At 38.0% G+C, this 14,273-nt stretch overlaps 1 protein-coding gene across 2 annotated transcripts in view; it reads right to left on the reverse strand.

The window, feature by feature from the left end:
- The window catches only part of ARHGAP24 (Rho GTPase activating protein 24), a gene marked incomplete at both ends in the record, with an annotated part of 412,724 nt that overhangs the window by 38,865 nt on the left and 359,586 nt on the right, over positions 1 to 14,273 (reverse strand). The window lies entirely within an intron of this gene.

A 14,273-nucleotide genomic window follows, 5' to 3' on the forward strand; every position in this document is an offset into this window, starting at 1 on the left:
GCTGAAATTTATTCAAGGTAAATTGAAAGGAAAGTGAAACTCAAGTCTGTGGATTTAGATGTACAGGCCTCTTAGCTACATCACCTAGAGAGCAAAATACAATGAAACATGAACGATCTCCAGCTAACAGCCTGTCTTACATAAAATATTTAGTAACTATCCATTCATGTGACTGTTTTCCACATACAGAATATTTTCCCTTAAAGCTCATTAATTTTTCAGACCTTGGGATGTTTACAAAGAGGTTCCATGGAGCCCTTGCAAGTTACACCCATTGTTCAAATTAGGTAAGAAGTCAAGCATTCCAGGGAGTAAGCCTGCCCATGTTAGCAGAGAATGATCTCATTCTATTTCTGGAAGTGTGGGCTATTCCTACTAGGATGCCATAGGACATTTAGTGACATCAAATCACACAGTGGAATCATTAGTCCTTTTCTAATTTTCTTTCAGCGATCCTGGTTATATCAAATGGTAAGTACCAATGGGAATGAGAGAAGTATTAACATGGTACTAGCACTTGCCACTCTTCATTTTCATGAAATAAACAGAGGGCATTCAGGTGGCATTAATAACAAGCGTTGCTGTCATTGCATTTACTGAACTTTATTTATGGTTAGTGGAATTGTTTTCAAATAAACAATGATGAAAAATTCCTTTTACAACAAACTTGATTAACAAAACAATGAATAAGTTTAAGGAAAACTGTCAGTAACATGAATGCAAGTGTTATACAGATAGGGCTAAACTCATGTTGGTACTTGTAAAGACAGATATTTAAGAGTTTCACCAAGATAATGGTTACCAACTGATTAATATATCGAACAACTTCATCAAAATAAACAAATGGGTTAACTTAGCTAGACAGCAGTTCAGGACTTTGGTGGCTGGTCTCTCTCTTCACTTCAGAGAATCATTTTGGGTGCTGAACATAGTATACCAGCTGCACATTAGGGCTGCCGTAGGCACTGGGAGTCTGTTTTTCCCTTTGCCAACTCTACCTATTCACATGCCCTCAAGCTACCACATGTTCACTACACTTTCCCCCAGTACTCCTAGGTCTTTATTCACATTATGATACAAGGACTCTCTAACTGTCCAGTTTGCTACTGAAATCTCCAGGGTCTCAATTTTCACATGAATCAGAGCATAAAGGCAAAGGGATGTGCTTTTCAGCCGGTTCTAAAATTTTAGGCTCATAACAAGAATGTTTAAAATAAAGCAAATAAATAAATAATAGTTCTATATATATTCAAGATACTAAAATTTTAAGCTCATTTCAGCAAATAGGGAAGCTTATATTTTACATATCAACTGCATACCCCATGAAAAATCTAACCTTTCATAGAAGCTTATGACCTGCATGGCTAGTCAGAACCAACATGTTGCTTCCAAGAAGGCTACAAGGTTGATTTTTCCTTGAGTAATTCCTTTACTCCACACTCCTGCAACCAATTATATAATCTGACAAGTATTTACCAAGTTATGTTTTGGAGACCATGTATAGAAGAATTAGCCAGGGATTTTTTTTTTTAAATGCAGATTCCTAGCATCATCCAACCCTTCAAATCAGAATGACAGCGAGTGAGGTGAGGAAAACTGACTCTTGAGATAGTTTCATAGCTCATTCTTACACAAACATTCAAGAATCTCTGCATTCTTGGATGCAGAACATCTGCAGTGTTCCCCACGTTCAAGGTCACTTTTTAAAATTATGACGTCATTGCTCAAAGCTATAGAGTTATCCAGAGGATTAAGTTAATTTATGTTTGGCTTTTCTGTCTCCTAAATTTTGGACTTTTAGCTTCTTTTTCAGGTTATCTCTGTAGATTTGTAGTTTGTTGATTGATTCTAATTCAGGTGGCAAAATGAAAAGCAAAGGAAAGAGAAGAGGAGGAAGGCAAAGGACAATAAACTGAGCATGCGGGAGGGCAGCTGGGGTGCCTCCATAGCAGTTGCTTTATGGTTTTTTGGGGCGCGATGTGGGAAATCGCTGGCTTCCTTTTGTCTTCTGTCCTTGCTTTTGAAAACTGTGTTGTTGGAAGAGAAAAGTTATTTTGTTGCCCACCAATTAATGTTATGAAGATCCCACCTTCCCAGCTCTTCCAAAATGTATCTTCTTTAACAGCTGGTGCCATCTGGACAGCTTTGGAAACTAAATTATACTTGGTTCCTAATTTCATTTTACACATTGTATATTTCATTTTGTCCCTTGGAAATGGGGAAGTCTAATGTAAAATGTTTTATTTTAATTTGCATGCATTCCTGAATAGAAAAAAAATGGGTAGAACTATGATATCTGTTGTTTTTTATGGTTTTCAAATACTGATAAAATGCAAATCCTTTCAGGTCAATGAGAATATCTCTTCTCACAGAATCATTTTGGTCAAGGAGCTTGTGGGGATATGAGATCTAATTGCAGCAGCAATGAGTCATGCATGCATAAAAGTCTTAAACCTAAACCTTGGAACAGGAAAAATAACATTTGATGTAATTAAAGGAGAGCAGAAATTGCATAGTTTAATACAAGCTGCAACACGCACTTGTGAGCCCCTCTAAATATAAATATATCTTAAATTTTTTTCAACCTGCCTCTATTTTTCTCCCACTGAGCAAAATATTCCTTCCCATTCAAACGGAAAGATATTCAAAATACCTTTCAAACCCTAAATGGATCCAGAGCTTCAAAGTACAAGCAGCTTTATGAAACAGGTGCTGGTCAGCATATGACTGATACTAATGTGTGCAAAACCCTGGAAACAGCAAAAGAGGCAGGATGAAACCAACCCATGCTGATGTGATGAGTATAGGGCCTCGAGATCCCATGAAATCTACTCAATAAATTGTTCATGATTTAATGTTAGTGAGAAAAAACACGACGTAAAGTCTGTGATTCCAATACTTTGTGTATGTGGAACCAAGCTTAGCTGAGGTTTCGCCATTTTGTATATCCTCCACCTTGATATGTTAGTCCTTGTCCAGCCGCATTCCGGAGATAGTTTCAGCAGTCACAACCCTCACTCCATTTGGTGACGAAAAAGCAGACCACCCCAGCTGCCAATGAGGGCAGTCCTGTCCATAAATGGGACAGCATCTCTAACCGTCCAGTCAGTTTGAAACTATAACCGCGCGCGCCAAAATGCCTTTGTAGTAGCCAATGAGTAATTGCCAGCTTCTTTCAAAGTTCCCGCCACTCGCGACCCTATAAGATATCCCAGCTTCCTCTGTTCGGGGCTCTCGACCTCGGCCATCGGTGCGTGTCGAGGGCCCGGTCTCGAGCCCGTAATAAACTCCTTTGTGCCCTTGCATCGGTTGTCTGTGTCCTTGGGGGCTGCACTGGTCGACGTGGGCACAACAGTGTATATAGATATTTTGATAAGTCTCTATGTCTCAGTTTCTACATATTTACTTATTTATATGTTATACATAGCAAGAACTCTCTGGATTGCTTAATTTTGAAATATTAATCTTTCCAAATATATTCATCTATAGTCTGAATTATTTACAAAAATAACTTAAAATATAATTTTAATAATATTTAAATTAAAATTTAATATTTCATACTGTTATTATTCTTCAAAATATTACTTTAAAAGTTGTCTCTAAAAATCAAATTTCAGGGCTTAATATGAGAGCTACCACAATATTAGGCTTTAATGTTAAAATTAGAGATTATCTTTGCAGAATTCCTGTGAGAATTCTTTTCCAGGCTTTAACAAATGCAATGATGAAAACTAAATCCTGTGGACTCTTTAGTGAGATACAAACACTATTAGAATAAGTAGGGAAGATTATTTATTCATTTTTTCTATAATACACTTCATAGTGAAAAAATTTCTGTATTTTGCTTTTCATCCTAATAGCTATTTCAAACATTATGTTATATATATTTTAACATGTATTTATTATTATTTTCATAGTGAAGATTGGTGAGATAACTGGAACCAGCAAATGTTCCCAGGAAGTTTGCTTCACATCCTGAAAACTAGAATCTGAACTAAAAGTTGATCGTGTGATTTTCAAACTCAGCTAGCTCACTAAAAAATGGATGGGGTGGTGGGGCCTCCCTGGTGGCCCAAGGGTTAAGACATAGCCTGTGAAGCTGTCAGCAGCCTCTGCAGCATGAATTCTAATGAGTTGGATCCCTGGCCATCCAGGGAGCTACCCACATGGCACAGCAGACCTCACCTGACTCGTCCACTGCTCCCCTCAGCAGTATACTTGGGTCATGGGTCAATCTGCCTGTTCTGTTCTCCACTCTGTCTCTGGTGAATACTCTCACCACTCCCCCCACACCTCTGGCCTGTACCCCACTCTTGTATGCATAATAAATAAATCTTTAAAAAAAATTGATGGGGTGGTGCACTCAGACACGTTTCTTATGCTCCTCAGGAAAATATGGATTATTTATTCTCCTACCACTGTCATTTACAACTACAGGTTGCCACAGATATATTACTTCTTATTTCATTATTTGTGGATCTGGGAGTCCTCTTTTTTTTTTTTAAACAGCAGAATCCAGTAATTTGTATAGGGGCCTCCCTATAACAGAGACACTCCAATTTAATAATTTTTATATAAAAATGAGAGTATTGAGATTGCCACAGTACACTGTGAAAGGTCCATGCAGCAGGTTGGAATGCAAAAGCCTAACCGGAAGCCCACCTGGGGGGCAGGAATGCAGATACCTGCCTGGAGGATTCAGGCAGTGAGCCTCCCCCCTCCCCCTACGAGTCTCTTCTCAGACAAAGAACCTCTACCTGCCCTACAAACTTTTCCCGCCATACGAGCCCAACTACCCACCTGACCTCTCCTCATCCTATAAAACCCTGCTTCCCCCTAACAACATGGGCGACTCCACTGACCCCCGCCTTGGGTCTGTGAGGTCCGCCCTGGGCACAATAAACTTTCCCTCCCTTTGAGAAATTTAGCCTGGCTCTCCTTTTCTTTACTGCGCCGAACCTTTCACACTGTACTGCAATAAGAAACACATGATTTTTTTTTCATCCCAGACTCTGGGACAGAGCTCCTAAAACCTTTATTACCTTGATGAAGTTGATAAAAAAAACCTTCTTTTGCTATAATACCTGATTTTTATGCCCAGTTCCTGAACTTGTTCTGTAATGTTGAAGGTGAAAGGAAAGTCTGTTGTTATTCATACCAACCCTCTTCAAGCACACTGGAGTTTATGTTAATGAGGTGACTTTTGGAAAGGCTCAAAGAAGGGGGCTGGAGAGGTATTTGCCAGAGGAACCAAATAAGTAATTAGCAGATTGGATCTTTAAGCCTCACTGCTCAGCTCTGGAAAAAGGTGGGGGACTAGAGGCTGAGTTCAATCACCAATCACCAGGAAGAGCTTAATCATTCTGCCTATGTAGAGGTCACCATTAGACCCTAACTAAATTTGTTATAGAGCAGCCCCGATATTAAACGGGTTCCTGGCTGTGGGTCCTCACCCGCGCGCTTTAAAGAGACTTATGAATACTCTACTACAGACACATGCAAAAGGGTTAATAAAAGGTTTATTTACAAGAGGAAAGGAAATAAGGAAAATGTACAACTCAGGGAGAAAATAGGGAAATAAAGTCTTTAATGCGTCCTACCCGATCCGACGACCTGGAAACCCAAAGTCACTCTCAGAGCTGGCCGGACGCTCCGAGCTGGCCGAGCGCCCAAAAATGGAGAGCCCCCTCAAAGCCCACGTGTCTGCCTTTTGTATCCACCTGGCTGCTTAACCCCACCCTCAGGTCCCAGCCACCTTCCCTTTGGTGGTGATGGGATTTGGAGTTCCCAGTGTCTTTGGCTTTGACCTGGGGTGGGGGTCAGAAGAGACTGAGGAAGGAAGCAGGATGGAGCCAGAAGGAGACCTGGAGGAGGCGCATGGAGCCTAGAGACACGTAAAGAAACTGTGCTTGTCTTTTGGTCGTGGACTAGGTGACACAGATATGGGTGAGACCCGTGGGGAGGTGACAATGGCAGCTTTTATCTTGATGTTGATTTTGCTCTTTTCCTTCCGGGCTTGTCTGGTTGTTTGTGACCCTTTTCTGTGGGTCCCCACTGGAAGATGCTTTAGACTTGTAGCAGGCTTTGGGGCCTTGTTCTGGGCCGATCCCATATGGATGGAGTTTTACCCACGAGGGGACGGGTAACTTTGGGTGCTTCATTTAGAAACTAGACTCTTTGCCTTACCTGTATTGTTTCCTAGTTTTATTAAAGTTCCTTCCCATTAAAGTCTCATGTGTTTTGTGTTGATGCGGCGGATGGCAGAACCCATTTAGAATAGGCAGGTTTGCGGGGTTTGGACTGCCCCTCTCCCTGTCATATAACAAATTGGTTTGGAGTGCTTCTGATTTGAACATGTGGAGGTACAGGGAAGGAAGCTTCCTTCCCCCTATCTTTCCTATGTACCTCTTTCATCTGACTATTCCTGAGTTGGATCCTTTTATAAAATAAAAAAAAAAAATTAAAAAAAAAAACAACAGTAAACAGTATCTTACTGAAGTCTATGAGCTGTTCTAGCAAATTACTGAATTTGATCAAATTTTAATTTATAGCTGGTTGATCAGAAGCACAAGAGTCAGCCCAAGTCTCATGATTGGCATTTGAATTGGGGGAGGGGAGAATGGAAGACATAGTCTTTTGGAACTGAATCCTTAACCTGAAGAGGTATGCATTGACTCCAGGCAGTGAATGTCAGAATAAAATTAAATTGCAGAACACCCAGTGTCTGCCAAGAACTGGAGAATTGCTTGGTGTGGAAAAACCCATACAGTTGGTGTCTGAAGCATTTTGTGGGTAGAGTAATGGAAAAGAACAGTTTTCCTTTACAGAGTGACCATTTTTTAAAATTTAAATAAAACCATTTCATTTACTTGCTAAAACTTTCAGCAGTTTTCCATTTCACTTAGAATAAAAACTGTATTTCTTATAATGCACTGGGTTACCCAGAATTAATCTCTGTCACCTCATCTCCAAGAATTTTACTCATCACTCATTGTATTCTAGTCACATTGACGAGCTTTATTTTTTTCAATGAGCCTGTCTCAAAGCCTTTGTACTTACTATTCTAACTGCAATGTGGCTCCACTAAGAAGCAGCTTAGTTATGGCAAAATAGTCTTGTCATTCAACTATGACCCAAATGTTACATCTTCCTGAAGGCAATGTATGTCTCCACCACTTCACTCACTAACATATTAGCATATCCCTTTTATCACCCTTTGGGCTGACTGTTTATTGTTTACCCATCTCAGTAATGCAAACTTCAGTCTTTTTCACATAAAACAGTGTGTAAGACATACTAAAAACTGCAAAATTATGTGCAGGATCAATAAATGAGACAGACTGTCTACAAAAATGACTGTCAATAATTTTCCCCATCCTTATACAACCATGCCACTCATACTTTCAAAACAGTAGAGTTGTTTTCAATTCTTTTTCACCTGAGCTGGCTGTATACTTTGCTTTTGACCAATAATATTCAGTGGATATGATGCGGGAATTCTGGTCTTAGCCCTATTTTAATAGACTGGTAACTTCACTTTTATTGTCTGTGAGTCCTACAACACTGTGTAAAACGTCCTAACAATCCACTAAAAGAAGAAGGCTTGGAAGATATTGGACTGCAAAGACAAGGAGAGACTCAACCAGCCACTGACTATTTCAGCCCGTGGAGCACAGGTGCCAGACTTTGAATACAGTTTCCTTGGATATTACTGCTGCACTGGATTGTAACATTCAGCACCTTGTAGAACAGAGACAAGGTGTCTTTGCCAAACAAATGAAGAATTAGAAAAAGTTGTGGTTGTTTCAAAGCCATAAAGTTTTGAGTAGTTTGCTATGTGAAAATAATACCGGAAACATTTATTAATGGTGCCAGAAATTGGATGCTGCTACAACAAAAACCTAAAATTTATGGTATTGACTTTGGAACCAGGCAGAGTCTAGAGACTCAGTGAGGAGACAGTGAGGAAGAATTATAAGGGCAGTGAGAAAATTTCCATTAGAGACTAGGAAAGGTAAGTGCTTATTAAGCAGTAATGATAAAATTAGCAACGCTAATTGCAGCAACTTGGATCATAAAAATGTTATTGATAAAACTAAAGAAGAAACTATTCAAGGAAGAATTTAGAGGAACTTTAGTAGCTCCAGGTACAGTGTCTCCGGCTAGTAAAGGCTACTCAAAAGTAAAACAGTGCCATAGAGCAAAGATCAAATAAAGATGTAGCCAGTAAGGGCCTCCTCTGGTGGTGCAGGCGGTTGAGCACCATGCTGTGAAGCTGTCCGCAGCCTCTGCAGGCCGGTTTGATCCCGGCCAGCCAGCGAGGGTCCCACATGGTGCGGCAGACCTCTCCTATCTCGCCTGCTGCTCTCCTCAGCAGTCTATTACATCAGTCTGCCTGTTCTGCTCCCCGCTCTATCCCTGGTGAATCCTCTCACCCTCCCCCACATCTGGCCTGTACCCCGGTTCTTGTATAAATAAATAAATAAATAAATCTTTAAAAAAAAAGGATGTAGCCAGTAATATATAATCTAAAGACCAGTGACCACAACACTTTTCTCTAACAATCTTTTCAGGCTTAGGGTGGCATGTCATAGATTGTTTTAGCAATACAAAAGTACACAGAAGAATCATAAAATTCTTCACAGCAACCTGATTTCAAAGATTCAATATGGAAGAGTTTAACATGAAGAGATCCATGGATGTCACTTTGTCTTAGAAGAGGATTCCAATTTGTAATTGAAAAAGTTTTCAAAGAAATTATGGCAAGTTGGGTTATATAGGGCAGTGACAGTTAAAATGAAAAGTGGCTTTGGGCCTCCAACTTTCTATGGCGTGGAAGCAGGCAGAAAAGCTACTCAAGTAGAAATGAGTCCTTTCATAGGGAAGAGGGAAGACATCTCAAACAGCAGATCCAAGGGCAGGGGCCAGACTAAATAGTGGAGGAGAACCAATGGCAAGAGGACCAAACCCTACCAAGGGGCATTTCTCTCTCCAGGGCAGAGGCCCTGGCATGTGTCCAGCAGGACTTCAGGAGAATCTGACCTCTTCCTTCACAGAGTATCAGGTACCAGACCTGCCATAAGAAATGAGAAATCTAGCCTATTTTAAACAACTGTTTTTCAGGTATTATACAACATAGGATGCAAAAATGTGACCCTTGAGAGAACAGAATTAACTGAGTAAAGTCCTATATTGCCCCAGGCCTGAACAAGGAGGCATTTAGGGACCCTGGGTCAGGGTCAGGGACCAAAATAGAAAAGAGCAGTCTCACCGAGCTAAGGAGATGGAAGTTGGGGAGGGTGAAGTAATTGATTTATGATGAAGACTACTTGAGAAAAGGGAGCTGTGAAAATAATCACATTTAGAAATCTAAGGCCTTCCTGGTAGTGCAAGGGGTTAAGCACAGCACTATGAAGATATCCACAGCCACTGCAGCATAGTTTGATTCCTGGTCTACCAGGGAGCTACCCACATGGCACAGCAGACCTCTTCTGGCTCACCCACTGCTCCCCTCAGCAGTGTATTTCCATTGATCTGCCTATTCTGTTCCTTACTCTGTCTCTGGTGAATCCTCTCACCTCCCACACCTCTGGCCTGTACCCCAGTTCTTGTATGCATAAATAAATAAACCTTTAAAAAATAGAAATCTATGTATCAGGTCTTTTTGAATCTTCCTCCAAATTCCAAGATGAGCAGGGGGAGGTTAAAACTTCACAGGGTTAAACAAAGAACAACTGCTAGGGATAAAAGAACCAAAAAACAGAAAAATAGAAATTAATGACTCTAAAACTGATTCTTTTAAAAGTTTAATAAAATAAACATCATGCTACACAGATTGATTAAGAAAAAAAGATGTCAGGGCCTCCCCGGTGGCACAGCGGTTGAGCGCTGGGTTGCGAAGCTGCCCGCAGCCTCTGCAGCGCCGGTTCGATCCCCGGCTGCTCCCCGGCCACCAGAGGAGGGTCCCACATGGTGCGCAGACCTTTCCTGCCGCCCGCTGCTCCCCTCAGCAGTGTACTTCGGTCCTTCTGCCTGCTCTGCTCCCCGCTCTGGCTCTGGTGAATTCTCTCACCCTCCCGCGCTTCTGACTGTACCCAGTGCTTGTATAAATAAATAAATAAATAAATGGATGAATAAATAAATAAAAAAAAAATCTTTAAAAAAAAAAAAGAAAAAGAAAAAAAGATGTCACAAGTGTTAACTTCAGAAGTAAAAGAAGACATCATTACAGTGCCTGCATGTCACAAAAGACAGAAGACCAAAACCAGCACACGAAGAATCATAAAAAAAATCTAAAATCTTTTCCACAAAGATAACTTCAAGACTGCATCATGTCACTGGTAAATTTACCAAGGATTTATGGAGAAAATAGTACAAAGTATACATGCTTTTTCAGAAAATAGAGGTAGAAGGGAAATTTTCCAGTTTTGAGGAAACACTTTTTAATTTTAAGGCCAGAATTTCTGTGAACAAAACTAGATGAAAACATTACAAGAAAAGAAATCTATAAGTTGACAGACTAGATGAATATAGGTCTAAAATTTCTCAAGAACTTATTTGCTAGTCAGATACAAAAAAATATAAAAAGGATAATGCATCACAACCAAATGTGGTTTATCTTAGGAATTTAAACTTGGTTTTAACATTTGAAAAGCAATCAATGCAATTCACCATGATAATATAATAAAAGGGAAGCATTAGATAATTAATGCTGTAAGTGCAGGAAATAGATTTGATAAAATTCAATTCTCATTCATTATTAAAAGTTATAAAAGGACATTCATGAACCTGATAAAGGACATTTACAAAGAAGCTTTAGTCACTATAATACCTAACAGCAAAAGACTGAAATCTTCCTCTAATGTCCTTTCACTATTATTGTAGAAGAATTCTTAGTGCAAAAAAACCAAGAAAAAAGAACACAAGGTGAACATGTTGAAAGGAAGAAAAAACTTTCATTATGTACATTCAAGATGATGTATACAGAAAATCCTAAGAGATCTATAGAAAGCCCACTAGTTCTAATAAATGAATTTGTCAAATTTGTAAGACAAGAGATCTATGTATAAAAGATCAATTATATTTGTATAATCTATAAGTGAGCAACTAGAAAATTATATATAATAATTATACTTATAGGGACATCTATAATCTTTAAATACTTAAGAATAAATTTAACAAAATGATCAGGCGCTTACATTAAAAATTACCAAGCATTGCTTAAACTACAAAATGTCTTGATTAAAGTGGAGAGATGAGTCATATTCACGGATCAGAAGATTCCATATTTTTAAGATGTTCATTTCTCCTAATTGATTACCAATTGAATGAAATTTCTATCAAAATCCTAACAGGATTTGTTTGGAAATGTAAATGACCTAGAATAGCCAAAACACTCTCAAAAAAGGAATTTACTCCATCTGATCTCTAGATTTTAAATCTACAGGGGTTTCCCCCCAAAATAACCTTCTACAAATCCTTTCTTCACAGTATATATTTGTGCTCTTTTCATCAAGTGATGGAATTTATTTCCTTTACCTGAATACCCATGCAACATTTCTTGTGATTTGCTTTGACCAACAGCATGTTCCAGAACTGACACTATGTCATCTGGGCTTAGCCTGGTGAGGATAACAAGCCACCAGTTTCATTCTGTTGGAACTCTGAGCTATTACATCAGTATGTCTGAATAATATGATAGAGTTATAAACTGAGAAAAAGCTCTATTAGATGTGAGATGAGAAAGAGGTGGGGGGAGGTGGACTGGGAAGATTGTAATAATCCCTCTAGGACAATGCTTTAAAATTATGAGTGAAGTCATTTGGGGACCTTAAGACTCATCAATCTGTATCAATCCACATCATGTGGAAGAGAAATGAGCAGGCATATGCTGACCCAGTTCTTTCCAAACTGCAGAATTGTAAGCAAATGAGTGGTTGCTATTGCTTAAGCCACACAGTTGGAGGGGAGGTTTGTTATAAAAGAGTAGAAACCTGTAACAATGAATGAGGAAATGATGTTCTCCCTTTTTCTCAAAGATACCATATTGTGCCTGGCATTGAAATGCTCTACAAGTCTCTTTTATAGGTTTTCAACTTAACAGGTAGCTTCTGTAATTTGCTGCAGAAATGAAAAAGTAAAGGAAATTTTATGCACATGGAATCTATAGGTCTTTCTAATTAAACCTGATTATAAAATGAGTGAATACATATGGAAATTATATATAAAGCAGGGAAGAGTATCATTCATCCCACAAAATCAATGTTTTTCCTTGTTATAATTATTTTGTTTGTTTATGCATTGACACATTGTATTTAAAAATACATTTTTATCATTGGGATCACATTTTGTATGAAGATTGCACAATATTCAGTTGTCCATCCATAGGTCTCAAGATCCTAATATGGCGTTAACTGCTTACAGGGCACATCTCTTCTTACAGGTACACAATATATAAGATAGCCCCCATTTTCCCATATTAGCAAAAGTTTGAGAACCAATTCATAGATTCCTATAACAAAATAATTTATAATAAATATGCTTTGCTATAATGACATCTATATATATTTAGGCCATATATAAATATGAAAAAAAAGGCCACTGAAACTCATCAATATCATATGAAATTCATTGTAAAGGATGCTGTTTATGTCACTGTGTAATATTTTAATGTGAGGACCCATTGACAAATTTCCTGATTTTTTAAAAAGTTCTAAATTTTTAGAAATTATCAAATAAATTTTTTCCAACTTAAAATATCACATTTTCCCCTTAGGTAAGCCATTATTTTATAGCTTGTGTAACTACTGATCTGGTTTTTTCTCTCAAAGTAAAAATGAAGATATATGGCTCTCCTGCTAAAGTATACACAAACACACACACACACACACACACACCACACACACAGAGTCTGGAAATTTGTTCTCTGATCTCATTTTGAATTTGCTTCTTAACCTCCATACTAATTTTTTTCTCTTATAGATAATTTGTAAAACTTTATAAAACTGCAATACTTTCTGTAAAAAAGTTGAATTTTAATGACTTAATTGTTATTGTCTTATTTTTCATTTATTATTTATTTCCATCTATAGTTGTCTAGCATATTAAAAACAGAGTTTTTAATAACTATAATTTTTGTTTATAAGGCATTACCATACTTCACTGTTGAAGATAGACTGTTGATTTTTTACTATTATAAAGATTCTAATAATCAACATTGAACTTAAATTTTTTCTGCAAATTTGATTTTTTTTCTAGAACTGGAATTTCCTGCTTAAAATGTTTTGAAACATATTACTCAATTTCTTCAGAAAGACTATAATAATTTTGAACTTTTACCCTCACATTGTCTACCTCAACACACTTTGCCAGTACTGAGTATATAATACAATAATAATAGAACTTTGTTAATGTGACCAGTTAAAGGGTTTCAATGTAAATTTCAAGGATTGTTAGTCAAAATCCATATTTTCAATGATACTTGCTTTGCCCCTGTCAGACATTCAGTAGTAGACATGTATATAATTGTAGACAAATGTCTTCTTGTCTCTCTGTTTTTTTTAAAGATTTATTTTATTTATTTATGCATACAGGAACTGGGGTGTAGGGTAGAAGTGCGGAGGGTGAGAGGATTTCCCAGAGATAGAGTGCAGAACAAAACAGGCAGATCTCCTGAAATACATAGGCGAGAGAGGAGAGGTCTGCTGCGCCATGTGGGTCAGCTCCCTGGCCAGGTATCAAACTCATGCTGCAGTGGCTGGTGATAGCTTGACAGCACTCAGACTTAACCCCTTGTGCCACCAGGGAGACCTCTATCTGTTCCTTATATCTCTTTATAGCCATGCTAATTCTACACTTTCAAAGAGAAATAATACGTGGTAGGTAATTTTCAATTTTCCAGTACCAAGTTTATTCTTGTCCACAAGTCCAATACTGGGAATATCTCCTGAGGCTATATGCCAAAATTTAAAAATATTTACAGGAATGTATGGGTATACGTGACACCATTATTTATAATGATGGAACAAGTCCAACAATATTAAAAGTGTTTAAACAGTGTACCTGTAGGATGAAATTTTAGATGTTATAAATTATGCTTACAGAGGTTGCCAATGATAAAATGTTAGGTTAAATATATTGAAATAAAAAGGTATTTTCAACAGTTGATACTGAAAAATCTTGTATACAATGTTTAATTACATTAAGATAAAATTTATTTTCTCTACTAAATGAAAGAAATGAAGAGAAAGAGGTAATTCATAAAATATTGTTAC

This window comes from Talpa europaea (genome assembly GCF_964194135.1).
Source record: "Talpa europaea genome assembly, chromosome: 5".
NCBI classification, from domain to species: domain Eukaryota; kingdom Metazoa; phylum Chordata; class Mammalia; order Eulipotyphla; family Talpidae; genus Talpa; species Talpa europaea.